This window comes from Sander vitreus, chromosome 18 (genome assembly GCF_031162955.1).
Source record: "Sander vitreus isolate 19-12246 chromosome 18, sanVit1, whole genome shotgun sequence".
Taxonomy (NCBI): domain Eukaryota; kingdom Metazoa; phylum Chordata; class Actinopteri; order Perciformes; family Percidae; genus Sander; species Sander vitreus.
Window position 1 is genome coordinate 25,169,392 of NC_135872.1, and position 20,707 is coordinate 25,190,098.

General features: G+C 41.3%; 1 long non-coding RNA gene across 2 annotated transcripts; it reads left to right on the plus strand.

Annotated features, from left to right (window-relative positions):
* The first annotated feature begins 712 nt into the window (after window positions 1–712).
* On the plus strand, window positions 713–1,853 carry LOC144533536 (uncharacterized). 2 transcript variants are annotated; one of them, XR_013503442.1, is made up of 2 exons: window positions 713–992; window positions 1,487–1,853. It is a non-coding gene; the product is annotated as an uncharacterized LOC144533536 (long non-coding RNA). The 2 variants fall into 2 exon arrangements; XR_013503443.1 differs by having other exon boundaries at window positions 713–982.
* Window positions 1,854–20,707: the final 18,854 nt, after the last annotated feature.

The window sequence follows — 20,707 nt, forward strand, 5'->3', positions numbered from 1 at the left end:
TTTTATTGTCCTCGCAACGGTGCTGCATTGTGGCTACCGCTGGGCCGAACAGGCCTTTCAGGTCCAAGGTATGGTGCTAAAACAGTCTCATAAGTATTTGCAACTTATAAAACACAATTCTTGTGTCTTCAGACCATCGCTTGGCAGAAGTATGATACCTGGCCCACAATACCTTCATACTGTGAAGAGAGTCTTGTGGGTCCAGGTAAACCTCGTCAAACAGGTGTTCAGGATAGCATCTGATCAGTCAGATCTGTAAAACATGGCAGATTCAGTGATTAAACTATCATTTGCACATACATTTTGTCTTACAGGAGAAGCATGTACTGTATTTAACAGTTTTTTTCTGCATCTACCGTGTGTGATTGTGTGTGTTTGTGCCGGCAGGATTGAAACAGCTTTCAGCTTTCATTCAGCTTTTTCGTTACAGCATACATTGATGTTAAAATGTATACAGGTTGGCAGGACGGTCTGAAATGTTTTGCATGGTCTTTCGCTGTACGTTTTGTTGGTAAATGTGAGATGTTCGAGTCACACACGTGACAAAACCAACAACAGTTTGTTTCCATCCAGAGGAGTAGAGGGGAAACAACTCTGTGCTGTGTTTTCGAGGTGTAGTGCAGGGAAATATGATCCGCCGTGAGCACGGTGTATTTTATTTTGAAAATTAACCAGATGTTTATTTTGTTTCTGTGCTCGACTTCCTGCGTCCGGCAAAAATAGAAGCTCTGCGTATCTGCTCCGGAGGGCTGCGGATTGCTGGAGCTGTACCGGAGTTGGAACGCAGCCGTTCTGCAGTCAGTGGAAATACACACATTTACTTTAATGGAAATCTAATGACTCCGCCGCCGTTCCGGAGCAGATCCGCAGCCGTTACGCTGCCTTACTTATGTAGCTGTATTCATTATCGTCTTCTCTCTGTAGAACAATGTAACATTGTGGGACGTGCGGGACCCCGAGCAGAGCTACGATGTTGTCCCAGGTAACGTTAGGTCAGTCAACGTAGCTATATCTGATAATACACAATGCTAGAGTATTGGTTAAGTTGTACAATGTAGAAGCTGTGAATATAATGTATTCCTATCTAGAGATTGACACATACAGTACATATGCAGTGTTAGCACTGCTTAACTGGTTCGTCTTTATAGTTATGTGCATTATTATAGCATTAAGTAATGATAGCTACATTTACACCAAGAGGATGACATTACAAGACAACAAGAATGACAGAATGTCCGTCTGTACTTTACTAGTTATGACAAAGACTGGCTATCCTAACTGTAATTACATGTATTCTGTTGCATTTGCAAGCAGGTCAGCATAATTAAAGTGTTCATAGTGTTTTTAAAGCCTACACATTTGCTAATGGCTACTTAAAAGCACGTTATTTTAATTGTAAATCACCCAAGCTTAGAAGCCGCAGTTATCAATAAGAACTTTGTTACCATTTGATTTATGTAAGGAACTTTATCATTTTCTATCACAGCTCACATCAGACAGCAGGCAGTCCAACCAGGAGGACGTGGGAGCAGCAGAGGGAGAGGAGCCTTCAGTCTCTCTTTGGAGGAAACACTAGGTTTGCAAAGGCTTCTAACAGCCAGGGTATAGACCAATAGATGGGAGTAGTATGTACTGATTATATTTTGCGGAGATACTCAATTTACAACACTTACAATAACCTTTTTCTTAAGTTTATTTTCATTTGTGTACTTATAGTTTCTAAGTCCATTGTATGTCAATATATCCTACTACAGTATACTGTCCTGTAATTTAATTTAATTTGTGTTTACATTGTTTTACTGTAATTATATTTTAAAATGCACATAATATATTAAAACACTTTTTTACATTCACCCTTGTCTGTTTGATTCATTATATAATACAGGACATAAGGCTGAGACTATTATAATGCTTTATTTTTAGTCCAATATAAAACTTGAATACATAATGGATATTTGAACGGATTTGGCTGGAGCCCCGTTGGTAGAAGAAGCTGGAACTCAGTGTCTCAGTCATTATTTGCAGTACATCACAGGTCAGGATCAGTTTTTCATCACCAACAATACACAAACATACTGAGTAATTGGGTTATGTACTATATAGATTTCACATATTCAGTTTCACCTAAGGCAAGCTGTATTTCTCTGCTGACTTGTGTCTGCAACAACACTTTTGAGGCTGGTGCAGGAATATCACACACAACTCCTGGACGCCTGGGATCATCTGGTCTCCTGAGCTCACTGATGGCCCACTGTTCCACTCTGGACAGCCTTTTCTGCAGGAGAGCTCTTTACAGGGCTGGGATATGGCTGTAGTCCTTCACTTCCTTGACTTCTTATTGTTAAGCTTGAAGTACCTTATTAGATGATAAAAAAGTGTTTGAATTTAGCTCAATAATAAATAATTTTAATTACTTTGCACTCTAGCTTTCATAATCACTACTGGAACACTTATTTCTGGAATATTATTGATCACACTTTCTAGATTCCTTCCTCCATGTTGACTACATGTGTAAAGTACAATATGGCTTCATGTTGAATATACTCAAATGATCCATCTGCTTTTCCCTTGGGTAATCTGCCAAGGTGGTCCAGGGCAGCCACCAGGACCTATGCTTCATCAGCCATGCACATCACTAAAAAACAATATTAGGTGCTTTCCGACCGGATAGTACTTGTACTTTTTAGAGGAAAAGTACACTTCTAAGCAGTTCTAAGAACTACTCTCCCCCAAACTCTTTTTTTCCGTTTGCATTCCCACTGGCCAAGTGGCCATAGGGACTGGTAGGAGGGGTAAGGGAGTGACGCAAGCACGGCAACGGTCTTTATAGCATCGTCACTAGACCTTAGCGCCACATACAACAAAGCAGCATGGAGGTGGCCGTACATGGCCAGCAGTGCCTGCACTTCCGCATCAGTCCACTTTTCTGAGTTCCGCATTCCGTCCATTCTCGTAGTAATTCACGTAATGTTTTGCTCAACACAGACGGGGCTTTATTATACTCGGAACAGACCCCGCCTCTGCCTGCTGCTGCGCTGCAAAGTATTTGTCAAGGGCCTGGTGTGACATATATGACATATATATATATATATATATATATATATATATATATATATACCAAATCTCAGAGCTGAAGGGCAAAGTCTTCCTCCTCCTCACTCAGACTCACCCTCTATGCTCACCCTGGGTCCGGGTGTTTAAGTGTGCAGCTAACTTATAATACTAATAACATCATGTTGGCAAGATACCCCCCCGAATCAAATCCATACTTCAACGTTAACTGTCAAGCCACTAAGCCTGTTTGAAAATTCAAGTTCATTGACGATAAAAATGACGAGACAAGACAGCTGACTGTGGCGATATCAAAAATGTGATATCGTTGACGAAAAAGAATAAAATGTAGTTAAACAAAAACTCTTTTTATTTTCATTGCCATCCATTTTTTCTTCCACCCCCTCCCTCTCTGTCTCAAGCAACACACACTTACATTCCAGAGCCGGCTGACTGAGAGTCAGTCCCTGTACGTTACTCGGTCCGGTTCTGGTGGATGATTAACGCTGATTTTTGCTGATTGGCTCTCATAACGGACCATATTGGGTGGCGCATGGCCACCGCCATTAGGCAAATGTCTGTGATTACTTGAAATTTTAATTGTGATATTTTGTGAGTAAAATCTGAATGTGCAACGTTCTCTGTCAGGCAAACGTAGTAGTACAATGTTTTCCTCCTCAAGTATACAGTAAGTCAGTAGGCTATACAGTGTGGTTGCATATTAAGTACTTGGGGTCCTTCCGTAATTTTGGGGTACAATGGTTCTGGAGAAAGCTACAAGCAGCAATTGAATGTGCACTGTACTAGTTTGTTTAAACTTCACAAAAAATAAAGAAATGCATTGAATTACATGCTCATTTCTATCATGTTTATAAACATGTTTATAAACAACATGATGTGACAATTAAATAAATGAATGCAAAAATGCAAAGGACAATGTACATGGCAAGTTTATTTTTAGCTGTACTAATAAAGAATTCTGTATTGAAATCTTATTTTTAATTTAAGCATGGTAAATACAAGGAAACATAACAGACAGACTATACACGTGTGACTTTGTTTTTTTAGGGATGTAGAAAGATTATGTAGTCTAATGCATGCAGATGATTGATTATCAGAAAGATTAATGGCGTGTACAAGCTGCATAAGTTGAGAGATTTATAAGTAAACTTTGATTTATGGTTTATAGATGATGAAGGCTACCTTTATTCAAAGCTTACTGACCTAAAACTGCGAGAGGTATGCACATGTACTGTAGGTGAAAGAAGGACCAGGGTACTGCTACAAATTGGGACCAGGGAGGACTATTGTGTAAAGAGAGGCTGCAGCTCCCTGCACAGCAGAGTCTCAGGAAAAAGAGCTGATGTGGTGCTGACTTTGACAAAATTATGATGGAAGATATAGTGCCACATTTTTACAAGTGTATGTGTAGATGGCAAGTTTAGTTATCTAAACCCCTGTCTAGCATGCTCTTAGGCATCGTCTTGAACACTTATGGCATCCACTGGGAAGAGGTCAAAGGTCATCAACCAGGAGTGAATGAAGGTCTGAATGATCATGGAGGACATTAACATCTGATACCAGAAACCATCTTCAACAGAGACAGGGGTTAACATTTCATCGACTCGGTGAGGGATATCTCATGTGCTGAGAATTCGGATTGTGGCAACATCACTAAAACAAAGTCTGATGGGTCATGAAACACGAGCAGTCACCTGATCAGGCAGGTTGGAAACAAACTCCATAACAACACAAATGCAGATCCTGAAGGACGATTTATCATAATAAATATTACAATATACAGCCCAATAATGATGAATCATACTTTTTTCACACCTTTTCACCTCTTTTTTGTTTTTATTTAATTATGAGGACAATGCACATTAATCAACCTTTCTGTAAATGTGCCAGTGTTAGCCAGCCAGCTAAAACTGTAGTCCTAGTTACCTAGCATGCATGTCTTTATGGTGGGAGGAAGCCGGAGCACGCAGAGAAAACCCACACAAACAAAGGGAGAACATGTAGTCTGCACACAGAAAGGCCCTGCCTGTGCCCGCGGATCAAACTCTACCCAGGTATCAAACTCTGCAGTGCCGACTTGCTGTGAGCCACCACTCTTCTCTTACCTATCTGTCTGACTACCCAATAAACACTGGAGATTTCAATACAACACTTTAATAAAGGGAATTTAATAAAGTATCTATCCACTACACAGCACTTAAAGAAAAATCACTTTTAAATATATCCACGGTATTGAAAGGAGATTTAATTCTTGCATGTTTTGTTTTGTTGTGCATGATCAAAAAACATCCCCCTCTATGCTTTTTTCCCAAATCGCACCCTGGGAACACGACTTACAGATCATCCCCGGTGTCGACTTCTGGAACCAAATCTGCCAAAACATCTTCCACCAAAACAAACATGCATCTCATTCAATACAAGATTCTTCATAAAGAGGCTGCAATAATTGGGCTAGATTTATTAAAGATCCCAGGTAACAGCCTTTTCTTCCTGTTGAGATCAGAAAGAAGGTAGGCCAGCACTGAGGCTGAAGAGGAGCTTCTACCCTCTGGCCACCAAGATCCTAAATGAGGACACTGCCTAAGACTGACCCCCCTGAGGCTGGGTTTCAACCACTGACACTGTTATGTTAGTGGTTCACTGTTATTCACTGTAAGTGTCCAGGTGCTAATTCAGGGCAAAATTTCCAAGGACAAACAAAACCTCCGGATGCGATTACAAAAAAGATTTTAAAAATTAAAATAAAGCTGCATGAATGAGGAAAACAGACAATAATCAGAATAGTGTGGTATCTCTTTCGGACACATTGCACGTATTGTTTATAATACTTAATAGATATTGTTTTTTTCTTCTGTATGTTGCAACACACTTATTGTATTTTTATATTTTATTGTTATTGTTCTCTGTGATAACTGTGTTCACTTGCTTCTGGCAGCTGAAGCCATGGGTTAAGAGTCACCTGCGCAGTCACAGGATGTGCACACAGACGTAAGTACACGCACACACACACACACACACACACACACACACACACACACACACACACACACACACACACACACACACACACACCAATCCTCCTTACACTTAATTAAACACACACATCAATGCATAAAACTCGGAGCTGCCCCTTCATGTAAATACACATCTATGCATACTTGCATGCTACCACACACTCTTTCTCTCATAGGAACCCACCCTCCCCCAACACACACACACACACACACCTCCACCCAGGTCTCTGCTGGCCTCCTTTCTCAGCCAGTCCTGACAATGCGAATGATTCTCACTGGGGCACAGGATGACAGGTGACAGAGTCAGGGAATTTGAAGAGTGAGGAGTGAGTGTGTGTGTGTGTGTGTGTGTGTGTGTGTGTGTGTGTGTGTGTGTGTGTGTGTGTGTGTGTGTGTGTGTGTGTGTGTGTGTGTGTGTGTGTGTGTGTGTGTGTGTGTGTGTGTGTGTGTGAGGGGTAGAAGAGGAGGTCAGGATGGTGGTGCACAAGACCCTTCTCTGGTCATGTGTCTGGAGAGATGCACTATTCCCGGCTCAATGGTAATTTATTAGATTTAGGACAGGACCTGACACCCTGAATCAGCCTCCATTCAGATCACATTGGCTGGGCCGGGTGGTGGGAGGATGTGTGTAGAGAACAGGAGGGAGAGGGAGGTGAACACAAAGGAGGAGAAAGCAGAGAGAGGAGGAAACAGAAACAAAATGGAAATTATATGCGATGAGGAGAAATGTAGCCTGGGGCATTGTGCATGTTTTGCCTGTTTCCTTATAGTTAGTGTATTTATAATTCAAATATATGCCTTTAATAATTCACAGACAGGGCATATCAAAGGAAAGTGTAAGATATTTCTGATTAAAAAAAGAACATGCTGGAAATATTCAACTTTTTAAGCAAATGCTTCAGTGTGAATAACTAAGAAACAGAGAAAGCTACTGGACTGAAAAGGTCTATGTGGATAATTTAAATATTTGAATTTGAATGAAATTCCATTACATATTTATATTTTTCTTTTAATTAATTAGCCTAAATGCTTCTTTAGAGTAGTACGTAGGCTCTACACAGAGCCTTTACAGTGTTGGGGTCTGCGCCACCACGATGTGAAGTTTCATTTTTGGGGAGGTGCATGTCAGGCTACGGCGTAGGGTACGGTGTGGGATCCGTATCTACGCATGCCTATGTACCATGGCAATTCACAATAGTGGAACCATTATGGATGGCACGGGAATGTATGTGTATGCAGTAGGCAATACTATAATAACACAATGCTTTGCCTATAATATTGCTTTAATGTTCCTATATTCATGTCAGTTCTGTATTTCCACTGCATGTTGTTTTGGGTTAAAATCACTTCACTGCACTTTGATGTCTTTAAAGGATAAGTATTTTACTATATTTGTTTTACTGTCAACTAATCCCATAAAACTACAAAAAGTGAGTAAACTACATTGTTAAATATCAAGTCTTTACCTCACCTGCATCAATCATGGACTGTCAATCATGACTAAATCCAATCCCCTTTCCAAGATTATATAACTCCGCCCTTCAGGCCTGTGGCACTCTTTTCCCTCCAAACCACACCACACCAGGCAGCACAAAGAAAGGATTGATATTGCAGAAGTCAATCCTGTTCAAAGTAAAGAGAGAAAGAGAAAATTAAATGCAGATTGTGGCTGCAGTGCAGATTGTGGATGCATTAAAGGAGAATTCCTCAACCCGTAGCTCTGTTGTTTGTAAATTAGGAGTACTGTCAGTAGCGAGAAAAATGAAAACAATCGGTGCTGCCTACAGCGAGTTATCCTCCTGCTAGATTTTGCACCCAACAGGCTTAAAAAGGGCTTAAACAGGGCAAGTTTTAAACGTGTTTTTAGCCTCTAAACATGTTCGAAATGCCATTACAAGTGCTTAGCCATGTGCAGTTATTCCTTCCAAGGGAACACAGCAAATTTGACTGCAGTAGATGTGACAGAAAGGCATAAAAGTTGTGTTAATCCATACCTCTGTTGATTTCATGCTGTCCGGTGAAGTCCACACTAGTCGATTGCCGATCTCATACAATCCAATATTCCAAAATGCATTTTTTCCACACAAAAAACGATTTGCCAAGGTTCTCTCCATAGTAATGACTATGTATCAACAGGCTGTAACCTGACACCACAGTGGAGCGAGCAGAGCTGCAGTTCAAGAGTTCAACAGCTAGGTAACCTAGCAACGGCGGAGCCTGTCGGCAAAAGCAGGGAGGAGCTCACAGAGCTAACAGACGGAGCTTGGAGTTAGATCAGGACTAATATGAGAAAATGGTTCGAGTTTGTGCCTTTCCAAATTGCGGCAACCAAATGAAGGGATATTTGAGCTTGAGCTTTCACCGTCTACCCCTCCGCAACCGGGATATTTTACAGTTGTGGCTGACTGCACTTCAGCTTGATGTGCAAACTCCCTTGCGAACATTACGTGAGAGAGATTACCGTGTTTGCAGCAAACATTTTGATGAGGACGTTACAGCAAAAATGAATATATTACTGTAACTGCCTTACACCCAACACTGATTATGATAGATGCATCCTAAATGTTACTGTTTTGGCCCATTGAGTCTGACTACAATGTTATTTCTCCTTCTTACTTATTTAGGGGACAACATCCAGTGACATAGAGACAGAATTAGCTGCAATGCCACAGTCAACTCCCAAGAAGGCGTCAAGCAAATCTGGTCCAGCCAGTTTCAAAATAGTTCTTTCAAGTCCACAGACAAAAACCCCACAACGTTCAAAGCCTTCATCATCTGGCATAGCCTATCTTGCACTCCCTCTTTTACAGCAACAAACAGTAAGTTGTTTTAATTATTTAACCATTTTGAATGTTAATTTGCTATTACAATAATTTTCCTATATTGTTATTAAAAGGTTATTTATATTACTTTATGTTGTGAATTGAAGGACCAGGCTGCCACTGCATCTAGCCCATCTTTCAATGCCCCCCACACAGCAAGTGGACATCTGTCTCAAGTGAGTTTAATACCTTTTCTTTTTGTTCTCGACAAAGCTAACTGTAATCAGTTAGCTTTGTCGAGATAATCCTTGTAAATGTCATAATCATGTTGTAACATCTCAGACATCGTTGGAGTTTCATCCTTTTTTTGTGAATTGTAGGACCTAAGTGCTTCTGCATCTAGTCCATCTTTGACTGTCCCCTGCACAGCCAGTGAAGCTGTGTCACAAGTGAGTGGAATGTATTTTCTTTGATATAAGACAATGTTCCGGATGGGAATGTTGATGATTAGAATGTATTTCAGGACTAGAATATGGTAATGTTTGGGACTATGACAAATGAGTTTTATAGGCTAGCAGTTATTTGCAGTATGCCATTATTTCTTATGTAAAGACACTACATTTATCGCATACTACATAGTCAGTTTTTATATTTCATTGTGATGCTGGACTAATCAGTGGCGTTTTTTTGTCAGGACCACCAAAGCACAAAGTTGTTTACTTGCAGCAGTCTCAGCAATGGGTGGCAAAGCCCATGTATGAACATACAACTCAGGCCTTCCGCAATGACCTAATGGAGCGTGTCTGGAGGAGGAGAAAAGACAGGACCATAGTCTTCTCCAAGTCTTTACCCCGTCATGGACAGAGAAGAAGGCGACTGCTTTGTAACATAGCCCCAGTTCCACGGCCGGATATGAGTGAACTGGTTGCTCAAGCCAGGTCACATTATATGAGCATGTTCTAGGCCTAGGAAAAGAGTACTGAACTATTTTTTCTTTGTACACTTCAGACTATGTTGCAGCATGATTATGTATAAAACCACACACTGCACTGTACATACTTTACATTGATTGTGTCTAGATTGTGATATTGTAATTTGTTGTTGAAGTAAAGACACAAAAGCACAAATGTAATGTGTACTGTTATATTATAAAACCACTGATAACAGATGGGTGCAGCAATATATTATAGAACTGTACAATGTACTTATTCTTACAATTTATTTATTCTTACAATTTACTTTACTTGTACAATATACATATTCTTATTTTTTTCCTAATAGAACTGTGCAATTGCTTTGTTTATTCCTAGTAATGGCAATACCAAGTATTACTAGAAATCATATTATTAGACTCAATGTCCTCGGCCTCTTTGAATCCCGTGTAACTTCCAGTGGGGGAGGGGTACTCTTGTCTGATCACTGCTATAACACAGGTAGGCAATGTTCTTCTGGTGCAACGCCAAGGTGCTCTCCTCTCAGAACCCACTCCAGAATCACCCGGTAGGCCACGAGTCTGCATTGGCTGGGGGGGAGGAAGGGCGAGCTTGGGTTATTTCACTAAAGAAGTGACGCATTTATTTATAATGAATTATAGAGGGCTTTTCATTGTACTCAAAGACACTTTACAGTAAAAACCAGCACATATAGCACATTAAAAACAGATAAGAAATAAAACCAACACATACAACAAGCATATTTAGAAGTAATTAAAAACAATAAAAACAGTAACCAGGTGAGAAATGTAAGATTATTGTATGTGGAAAGCTAATCTGAAGAGGTGTGTTTTGATTAGTGTTTTGAATGTGTATTTACAACAAAAAGCAAATGTACCTAAGCTAGGACAGAGTCACGAAAGCCTGTTGTACTCATTCATTAGACAGCTGGCCAACTGGTCCGTCCGGTTTAGGCCGCTTCTTCCAATTTACTTTCGGGACAAAAAAAAGAAGAACAGGATGCTTCCAGAACATCCTTATAGATCAGATGGGGAAACCTCTCTATATGGGCGAAACAATGTCCGTTATCTGGGGACACATCCAGACCAGGCTGTATGAGATCCCATTCCTTACAGCACAGGCTTTCTTCCTTGGTGGTCATTGCGATACAGTAAAAATGCATTTGAGAATATTGGATTGAGATCGGCAATCGACTAGTCTGGACTTCACCGGACAGCATGAAATCAACAGAGGTATGGATTAACACAACTTTTATGCCTTTCTGTCACATCTACTGCAGTCAAATTCGCTGTGCTCCCTTGGAAGGAATAACTGCACGTGGCTAAGCACTTGTAATGGCATTTCGAATATGTTTAGAGGCTAAAAACACGTTTAAAACTTGCCCTGTTTAAGCCCTGTTTAAGCCTGTTGGGTGCAAAATCTATCCATCCATCCATCTTCGTCCGCTTATTCGGTATCGGGTCGCGGGGGTAGCAGCTCCAGCAGGGGACCCCAGACTTCCCTTTCCCGAGCCACAATAACCAGCTCCGACTGGGAGATCCCGAGGCGTTCCCAGGCCAGGTTGGAGATATAATCCCTCCACCTAGTCCTGGGTCTTCCCCGAGGCCTCCTCCCAGCTGGACGTGCCTGGAACACCTCCCTAGGGAGGCGCCCAGGGGGCATCCTTACCAGATGCCTGAAACACCTCAACTGGCTCCTTTCGACGCGAAGGAGCAGAGCTCCTGAGCTTCTCACCCTATCTCTAAGGGAGACGCCAGCTACCCTCCTGAGGAAACCCATTTCGGCCGCTTGTACCCTGGATCTTGTTCTTTCGGTCATGACACAGCCTTCATGACCATAGGTGAGGGTAGGAACAAAAACTGACCGGTAGATTGAGAGCTTTGCCTTCTGGCTCAGCTCTCTTTTCGTCACAACGGTGCGATAAATTGAATGTAATACCGCACCCGCTGCGCCGATTCTCCGACCAATCTCCCACTCCATTGTCCCCTCAATCGCGAACAAGACCCCAAGGTACTTGAACTCCTTCACTTGGGGTAAGGACTCATTCCCTACCTGGAGAAGGCACTCCATCGGTTTCCTGCTGAGAACCATGGCCTCCGATTTAGAGGTGCTGATCCTCATCCCAGCCGCTTCACACTCGGCTGCGAACCGATCCAGTGGGTGCTGAAGGTCACAGGCCGATGATGCCATCAGGACCACATCATCTGCAAAAAGCAGCAATGAGATCCCCAGCCCACCGAACTGCAACCCCTCTCTACCCCGACTATGCCTCGATATCCTGTCCATAAATGCTACAAACAGGATTGGTGACAAAGCGCAGCCCTGGCTGAGGCCAACTCTCACCTGAAATGAGTCCGACTTACTGCCGAGAACCCGGACACAGCTCTCGCTTTGGTCGTACAAAGATTGGATGGCCGTGATAAGGGACCCCCTCACCCCGTACTCCCACAGCACTCCCCACAGTATCTCCCAGGGCACCCGGTCATACGCCTTCTCCAGATCCACAAAACACATGTAGACCGGTTGAGCATACTCCCAGGCTCTCTCCAGGATCCTTGCGAGAGTAAAGATCTGGTCCGTTGTTCCACGACCAGGACAGAATCCACATTGTTCCTCTTCAACCTGAGGTTCGATTATCGACCGAACCCTCCTTTCCAGCACCTTGGAGTAGACTTTACCGAGGAGGCTGAGAAGTGTGATACCCCTGTAATTAGCACACACCCTCTGGTCCACCTTTTTAAAAAGGGGAACCACCACCCCGGTCTGCCACTCCTTAGGCACCGTCCCAGACTTCCACGCAATGTTGAAGAGGCGTGTCAACCAAGACAACCCCTCCACACCCAGAGCTTTTAGCATTTCTGGACGGATCTCATCAATCCCTGGGGCTTTGCCACTGTGGAGTTGTTTAACTACCTCAGCAACTTCCACCAGGGAAATTGACAACAATCCCCCATCATCCTCCAGCTCTGCCTCTACCATAGAGGGCGTATTAGTTGGATTTAGGAGTTCCTCAAAGTGCGCCCTATTACCTCCTCAGTTGAGGTCAACAGCGTCCCATCCTTACTGTACACAGCTTGGATGGTTCACCGCTTCCCCCTCCTGAGGTGGCGAACGGTTTTCCAGAACCACCTTGGTGCCGACCAAAAGTCTTTCATGTCTACTCCGAACTTCTCCCACACCCGCTGCTTTGCCTCTTTCACGGCAGTGGCTGCATCCCTTCGGTACGTTGCAACTGCCTCCGGAGTCCTCTGGGATAACATATCCCGGAAAGACTCCTTCTTCAGTCGGACGGCTTCCCTGACCACCGGTGTCCACCACGGTGTTCGTGGGTTACCGCCCCTTGAGGCACCTAAGACCCTAAGACCACAGCTCCTCGCCGCAGCTTCAGCAATGGAAACTTTGAACATTGTCCACTTGGGTTCAATGCCCCCAGTCTCCACAGGGATGCACGAAAAGCTCTGCCGGAGGTGTGAGTTGAAAGTCTGTTGGACAGGGGCCTCCTCCAGACGTTCCCAATTTACCCGCACTAACCGTTTGGGCTTACCAGGTCTGTCCAGAGTCTTCCCCCACCCCCTGACCCAATTCACCACCAGATGGTGATCGGTTGACAGCTCCGCCCCTCTCTTCACCCGAGTGTCCAAGTCACTCATAGGGTTTTTGAACCATTCTTTGTCTGGCCCCTCACCTGAGACCACTTTGCCTTGGGAGACCCTACCAGGAGCACAAAGCTCCAGACAACACAGCCCTCAGGTTCATAGGGACACACAAACCTCTCCACCACGATAAGGTGATGGTTCCCGGAGGGTGCAAAATCTAGCAGGAGGATAACTCGGTGTAGGCAGCACCGATTGTTTTCGTTTTTCTCGCTACTGACAGTACTCCTAATTTACAAACAACAGACTTATGGGTTGAAATCGACCGGAATTCTCCTTTAATGATGTAATTCAAGATGAGTTTCCTAATTTGTTTTTGATTGTTTAATGCCATTCAGATCTGACATTTTCTTTAAATATTCATATGTTAAGACAAAATCATCCATCTGTCATCCATCATCCACCTGCAACCAGTGTAAACCATTTCTCTGCCTTGAGGACAATAAAATGTTGGAACGGCACTACTGGATCCTGTGTTGAAATGTACACACCACATAAGATGTTCAGTGAGCCAACGCCATCAGCACTTAAGAGTTTTTTTCATCCAAATGAAATAATTCATTCAAATCAGCAAAGTGATTTGTGATTTTCACATATGACCATAGAATTAAAGTAGTTTCAATTAATATTTTTTACTGCAGCACAACCCACAGAGCAAATGCAATCAATTTTTACAGAGTTGTTCAGTGTCCATATTTGCATATTGATTTGGTTACCAGAAACATTTGGTTGTCAATTATGCTGAAACAGTTGGGAACACCAAAAAATAAATAGGTAAGTTGTTTTGGGCACATTAGAATATGATTAGTCTATATCGACAACGTTTCATTTACCGGGTAATTCCGTTTCCGCCGGAACCTAAATGTGATGACATGAGAGCTGGTGTTTCTCCGTTGACCATTGCTCTTTTGAAATGAGAAGGCGCTGACAGTCTTCTGTTGCTTGTGTGCTTTAACAGACTGCACTCTGACTGGAATATGATCCACTAGGTGTTTTCTGCTGGATGAAGGTCCCTTAATAGTCATGGAAGATAATGTGTAGCACATAGGAATAACTTTGACACATTAACATTTCAAATACATTTTTAAGGCATTGATCAGCATATTATCTTCTTTTCTTTCTCCTGATGTAGTTTGCCTAGTTGCTCCAGGCAAAAACTTGACGTCCAGCTGCATCAATGAGATGTAATCAAAAGATTTTTCGTCTCTTCTACAAATGCTTTGTATCGCTGGCTCCAGATATGCTTTCTAAAACAATGTGTGATAATTGTAAACACCATACATTCGGTGAGTGTAGGATTTTCCTGTTTGTCATGGAGAAGTTCCAACTTAGTGTTAAAGAAGAATACCACAGAGTGGCTACTTGGCTCAATGTCCGCTACTTCTCAAAAGAAGCTTTCTTTCCATTAGGAATAAGTATGCAAAATATGTTGCAACTGATGTTGCTTGTGTTATTGCTTTGTCATAGCAAGACAAAGTTGTCATGTTGTCTATGTGTATCTGTACTGTAATTAATATTTTCTAAACTATACCTAACCACTTTTGTTTTTATGTTTTTCTTGATTCGATTTGCATTGGTAGCTGACCAGTTAGTGAGCAAGCAAGCTATCATTAGCCAGCAGTTAAAACCACAATATCACAATATATTTCACATGTCAATGTCACTTTTTGGATGTTTTCAACACCGGGGCGAAAGGGATGTGTTGTAACGTTTTTGTAATCTTAACTAGTCATTTTGGTGCCTAAACCACCTTTTGTCAGGTACATTTTACTGTAAAGACAGCTAAACTTGAAGGGGGGGAGAAATTCGGCAGGGAGGACATTTCCGGCAGAAACACTGGTAACGTTAACGGAAACATAACGTTACAGATGGCTGCTGTTCTGACTCTGGTGCCTGCGGTCTGATATGGTCTGTTTCCCGATGGTTCATTAAACTGCTGTTAGCGTCAGTAGCCCCCAGCGCTGGACGGGTTTGGATTGCTGTAATGATAGTGGCTGGCTGCTAGCTGGCTGGGGGCTATCGATAACGATATGTCCCGGGGCAGCTATCATCATGAATGAAGTCTCTCAGCGCTGGGGGAGTGAGGCAGACAGACCGGGGTGTGCTAGCTGGCTAAATTAGCATTAGATTAGTCATCTATCTATACAGCTAACGTTACTGGTGAACTTATTCATGGGTTAGCCCAGTGCTGTTAACCGTGGTCAAAACAATCATATTAAAAATAACTTCATGAGCGTGTTGAACGATGTTGTAACCCTATACTGTGTTGTTACCCACCAAGCAATAGCATTAACGTTAGCTACTTGTCAACCAGCACTTTATAGTAACGTTAAACTGGATCGATTGATATTGAAATATATCAATAAATAAGGTCTCTGCTGTTTTACTGTGTTGCAAAGTGGCATGTAATCAATGATAAAATTATGCCGTGTGGCAGAAAAAAAGCAGTATTACGGTTACTGAGTACAACTCTTTCTGTGACATTGTATGATTTACAATTACTCTCGAACTTATCATCTGGGTTCCCGTGTTTTAAAAGAAATTAGAGAAATTAGTCACAGGTTATATGAGGCCACTGACAGGCAACTAAACGAAACGTCCTGTGTCATTAAAATAAAATTATAGATTTCTCTGGGTTTGAAAATTGTTGGAAACATTTGGGAAAGTGTAAGTACACATCTCAACAAAATATATAACATAGGTGTAGTCGTTTTTAGACATTTTAATGCGGAAATGTTGTATATTGTATCTTTAAAGCACTACAGCCCTCAGTCAGAGCCCATAAGCCAGCCTCTTGCCTGTTGCCCTTCCACACATGCTTGTTCAGCCCCAGGTGATTACTTTTGCCATTGTTTCTATATGATTTGTTAGTACCATGTATCCAGTCATATTTACTATGATCACTGCTACTATACAAAAAGCAAGAGCTCAGTGGTTTAATTTTCTCCATTTCTCTTCCATGTGTCTTAACCATAGACCGTGCATCCTGTTAAAGCACAAAAGCAACAAAAACGGCGCCAAAAAACCATGCACCACAGTCCTCAACCTACAATCTGCCACCATTCCACAACAGCTTTTTCAGCTCCAGGTGACAGCTGTTTGATTATTATAACTTTGTCAGTAACACTATACAAAAATGCTATATGCAATATCTCCAATTTCTTCTCAATGTTACATGTTTTCTAGATGGTTCATCAGGATCAATGTCCATGTTTGCCAGTACAAACAGCTGAAGAGATGGTCATTGGTGTTTGTCAGGTACATTTCTTTTAAGGACACACATTCTGAATGTTTGCATATACATATGGTTGTTGACCTTAACATGTGTTTTTCATTCCTACATTAAATGTTTATATTAAGTGTAACACTTATTTGAAATTAAATCACATAACATTGTTAAAATTATGTTTACAGAGCGCTGTCGTTCCTGTGGCATGAGCTGCCATTCAAGACAGCTCATGATACTTCACCTTACACACAGAGTGACAAGACAAGAAGTAAGTTCTGTTGATCAGGAGTGTGGTAGTCTCGCATTGCTAGACCATCTTCCATAGCGCTGCGTACGAGGGTCTAGCTAGTCCACACAGCATTCCGGGATGGGAATGGGATGTTCTCATTTATTGGCATTTCTTTAAACAAATCACGATCGTCATGGGTGGTGCTAAGCACTAGCAGCAGGCCCCGTGTTGCTGCAAAATAGCCACTGGAAGGAACTTGTTTTGGTGGAGTTGTTTTAGTTGTGCAACAGAAAACTCAGATTGGACAGATAGTCTAGCTAGCTGTCTGGATTTACCCTGCAGAGATCTGAGGAGCAGTTAACCACAGTGCTCATAAATCCACCAGAGTTTCCAACCGAAATAAGTGAAAAAAGTGAATTTCCGGCGGCGATGGAGCAATCTCAGAAGTGGAACGTCGTGGATATAGACTAGGAGTGTTGTATTGGCAGATTTTTGGATGTAGTGCATTGTTTCTTAAACATTTTCAGACCAAAAAGAAAATTCATGGATGAGCTAACTGCCAAAATATCCCCCAAAACAATAGGCCTCCTACTTCAACAGTATATAAATTACAGCCAAATGAAATGAGTGTTTTTACAAATAGCTCACTTATTGTCTCTGTTGCCATCTTAATGAGGATGAATGGTGCTGTGTATGCTGAGACATCAGGGAATTGTGGTTTTCTGTTTTGTATTTTTGCCCTGTTTCCTGTTTTTATTATGACGGTCTGGTTTTCTGTCTTATCTTGTCTTGTTTTACTTCCTGTGTTTTCCCGCCCTTGTGATTGCCCTAATGTGTTTCACCTGTTTCCCCCGCCTTGTGTCACCTGTCTTGTGTTTCCTCGTTACCCTGTGTATTTAGTCTTTGTCTTCCCCTTGTCCTGTGTCAGATCATTTTGTGTCCTGCCGTGGTGTTCTGTGTAAGCGTGTGTTTGTCTCCTGTCTGTATTCCTTTGTGATTGCTCCTGTCTGTGTTTTTGCTCCAGTCTCTGAGTTTTGTGTTAGTCTTCCCTGCCGTCTCTGTGCTCAGTTTTGTTATTTAGCTTTGTTTTCCCTTTTTGCATTTTGGACTACCTCAGTTTATACTCCTTGTGTTTCTTGCGTTTTTGCTATTTTTGTATTCCTGTTGGTTTTGTACCCTGGATTTTTGTCTTGGAATTAAATCTTCACATCAAAACTCTTTTCTAATCTAATATTTTCACTTTCTTACTGAATTAATGCTATATTTTTTTACATGTATTAGTGTGAGCAAACTCCTAAAAAAACATGGAAACCCCATAATGATAACTGGCTCCTTAACTAGAAAATGATCTCAGACTAGGAGGCAGTTCACTGATGAGTGATAGTTAAAGGGATGTGCAATATGTAATACTGACAGCTAGTGTCCCCTCCTCCCCAGACTCGAAGGTCACGGAGGTTGCCAGGCTGAGACCGCAGCATCCACAACAATGTTGCTAGACGCTTTTCTCACATAGCCAGACATACTTCACTAACAATGTTAGAGTAGCTAACATTAGATGCTGGCTATATTGATAGTCATAAAAGCCCATGCTCACGCGGAGCTCTACTAACTGACAAGCACACTTTTTCGGCTTATAATTAGGTTGTTTAGCGAATACTTCAACAATCGCTAAACACACTGCAAACTCACAGTTCTCTCTTCCCAATTTACAGCCCCCCTCTCTTGGCTTAAAATAACTCACCGTTGTCGGCTGTCCAAATAGAGATGCAAATACAGGTTTGTGCTCTACCTGTGTAATGTTACCTGCTGTAAATGCTAAATACCAGAACGCATTTTTTCCACTTCATATTTTCTGAATTCATGATTATTCTGCGGGCCTGACCGAAAGCTTTGGCCCGCGGGCCGCCAGTTGACGATGCCTTTACTACACTATGTGATTGCCATGATTGGATGATTGACTGTCAGTCAAACTCCTTGCTATGACAACACTTTAGAGTGTAATCTGTCAAATAAATATAGATGCACCAAGTTGTAGAATGTTACAATGTTTGATGTAGTCAGTATGTACTGACTGACATCCCTTAAAAGTGATGGGGAGGGAATATGAAATATCAAAGTAATACATTTTTACTTTGATTACATTAATTTCACTGAATATTAATAATTATAATACAGATTAAATTCATTGTCATACTAGCCAATCATTTTATTAGGCTACTTATACCTTGTCTTTTCTCTTTAAAAAAGACTGAATACTGGTAAGAGTGCTTTATCTTGGGTGTTTTAAAAAAAAAAAATGCTGAATACAAACAAGTCATGGTACTTTGAGAAGAATATCAGACATGCCAAAATCATCTGTGTCTGAAAATACTTTCAGACCCCGAAGGGTTAATCTAAATGGATGATCAATTCATTCTTATCCTGCTGAGCTCTGCTGGCAGAGCTCTTGACACCAGAACAGTGTTTATTTGATTGCACACCTTTAGAAGAATTTCTGGAAAATATATCAAAACATGAATTCATCAAACAAAATATTCTAATGTGTACTTTTTAATTTCATCATCTAGTTGAGAACACATCATTATGAATCATTACAGCACATTCTCTGTACACTACTGCAGAACAACTAGAGCTTATTCTAACTGCAGCAAATCTTGACAGGGACTTCCACAAGAAACTTTCCAAATATAGGGCTCTCACTCTGTCATTTTGTGACTGAGGTAATTCTACTAAGAGATATGGATGAAATGATAAATAATCCTAACCCAGAATTATCAAAGCATGGAATGCAAATATATATGGATTTATATGCATTAATTACCTACATCACAGACTATTACATGAAGGATAAGTTGTTATCACTGCATTGAGATATATATATATATATATATATATATATATATAATTTTTTTTATGTTTAACTATTAGCACTGAGTAACATCATGTTGTGTATTACACACCATTATGGTCATGTTGTTTGTTTGTAGTGTATTTGTATCATGTTGTAAATGTTATTTTTTTTTATGGCTGAAGGATGGGTTAAATGCCCAAGACAAATTTCCCACCTTGTGGGACAGTAAAGTTCATCTTGATCTTGATGAGTCAGGAACACTTGATTTAGAAGACATTAGAAAAGCTTTAGAAAGTGAAGACAATAATAGCTTACAGATCTTCATTCCCACTGGCTTTAAACCAAGTAGTGCAAGATTTTTTAACAAATCTCAGAAAACATGACACAGGACTTTAATGAAGTTATTGAAGTTGAAGGAAATTATTATTATTATTATTATTATTATATGGACAGTAGGCTTCAGCTCCGCAGCACTATGGAGGAAGGTCTGCCAATGCAAGACTACCAACACTGTAAATCCCACAGAACTTTATAGACTAAACAACAACAATGTAATAGTGTAGGCCGTGAAAAAGGCATTACAACAAATGTCCTCCTATCCAGAGTTTGTCCTTTTAAACAAAGCTACAGAAGCCAAATTCTAAAATGTCCTGCTTATAACCAATGTCATGCTAACACACATTTCTTAAACACCTTGACCAACTTCATCCAAGACCATTCAAAAGCCCATGTTGTAGTGGGAGACATGAACTTCTGCTGAAGAAAGTATATCATACAGTCATAGATCTACATAGACCATTACTTCCATCCAGCAATGGTCCCCCCTACATCCACACACACAGATGGTAGTTGCCGTGATCAAATCTACATGATTGACACCATGCCACATGTCACTTTGGGGTCAACGATCACATTAAAGGGTAACTTCTGTATTTTTCAACATG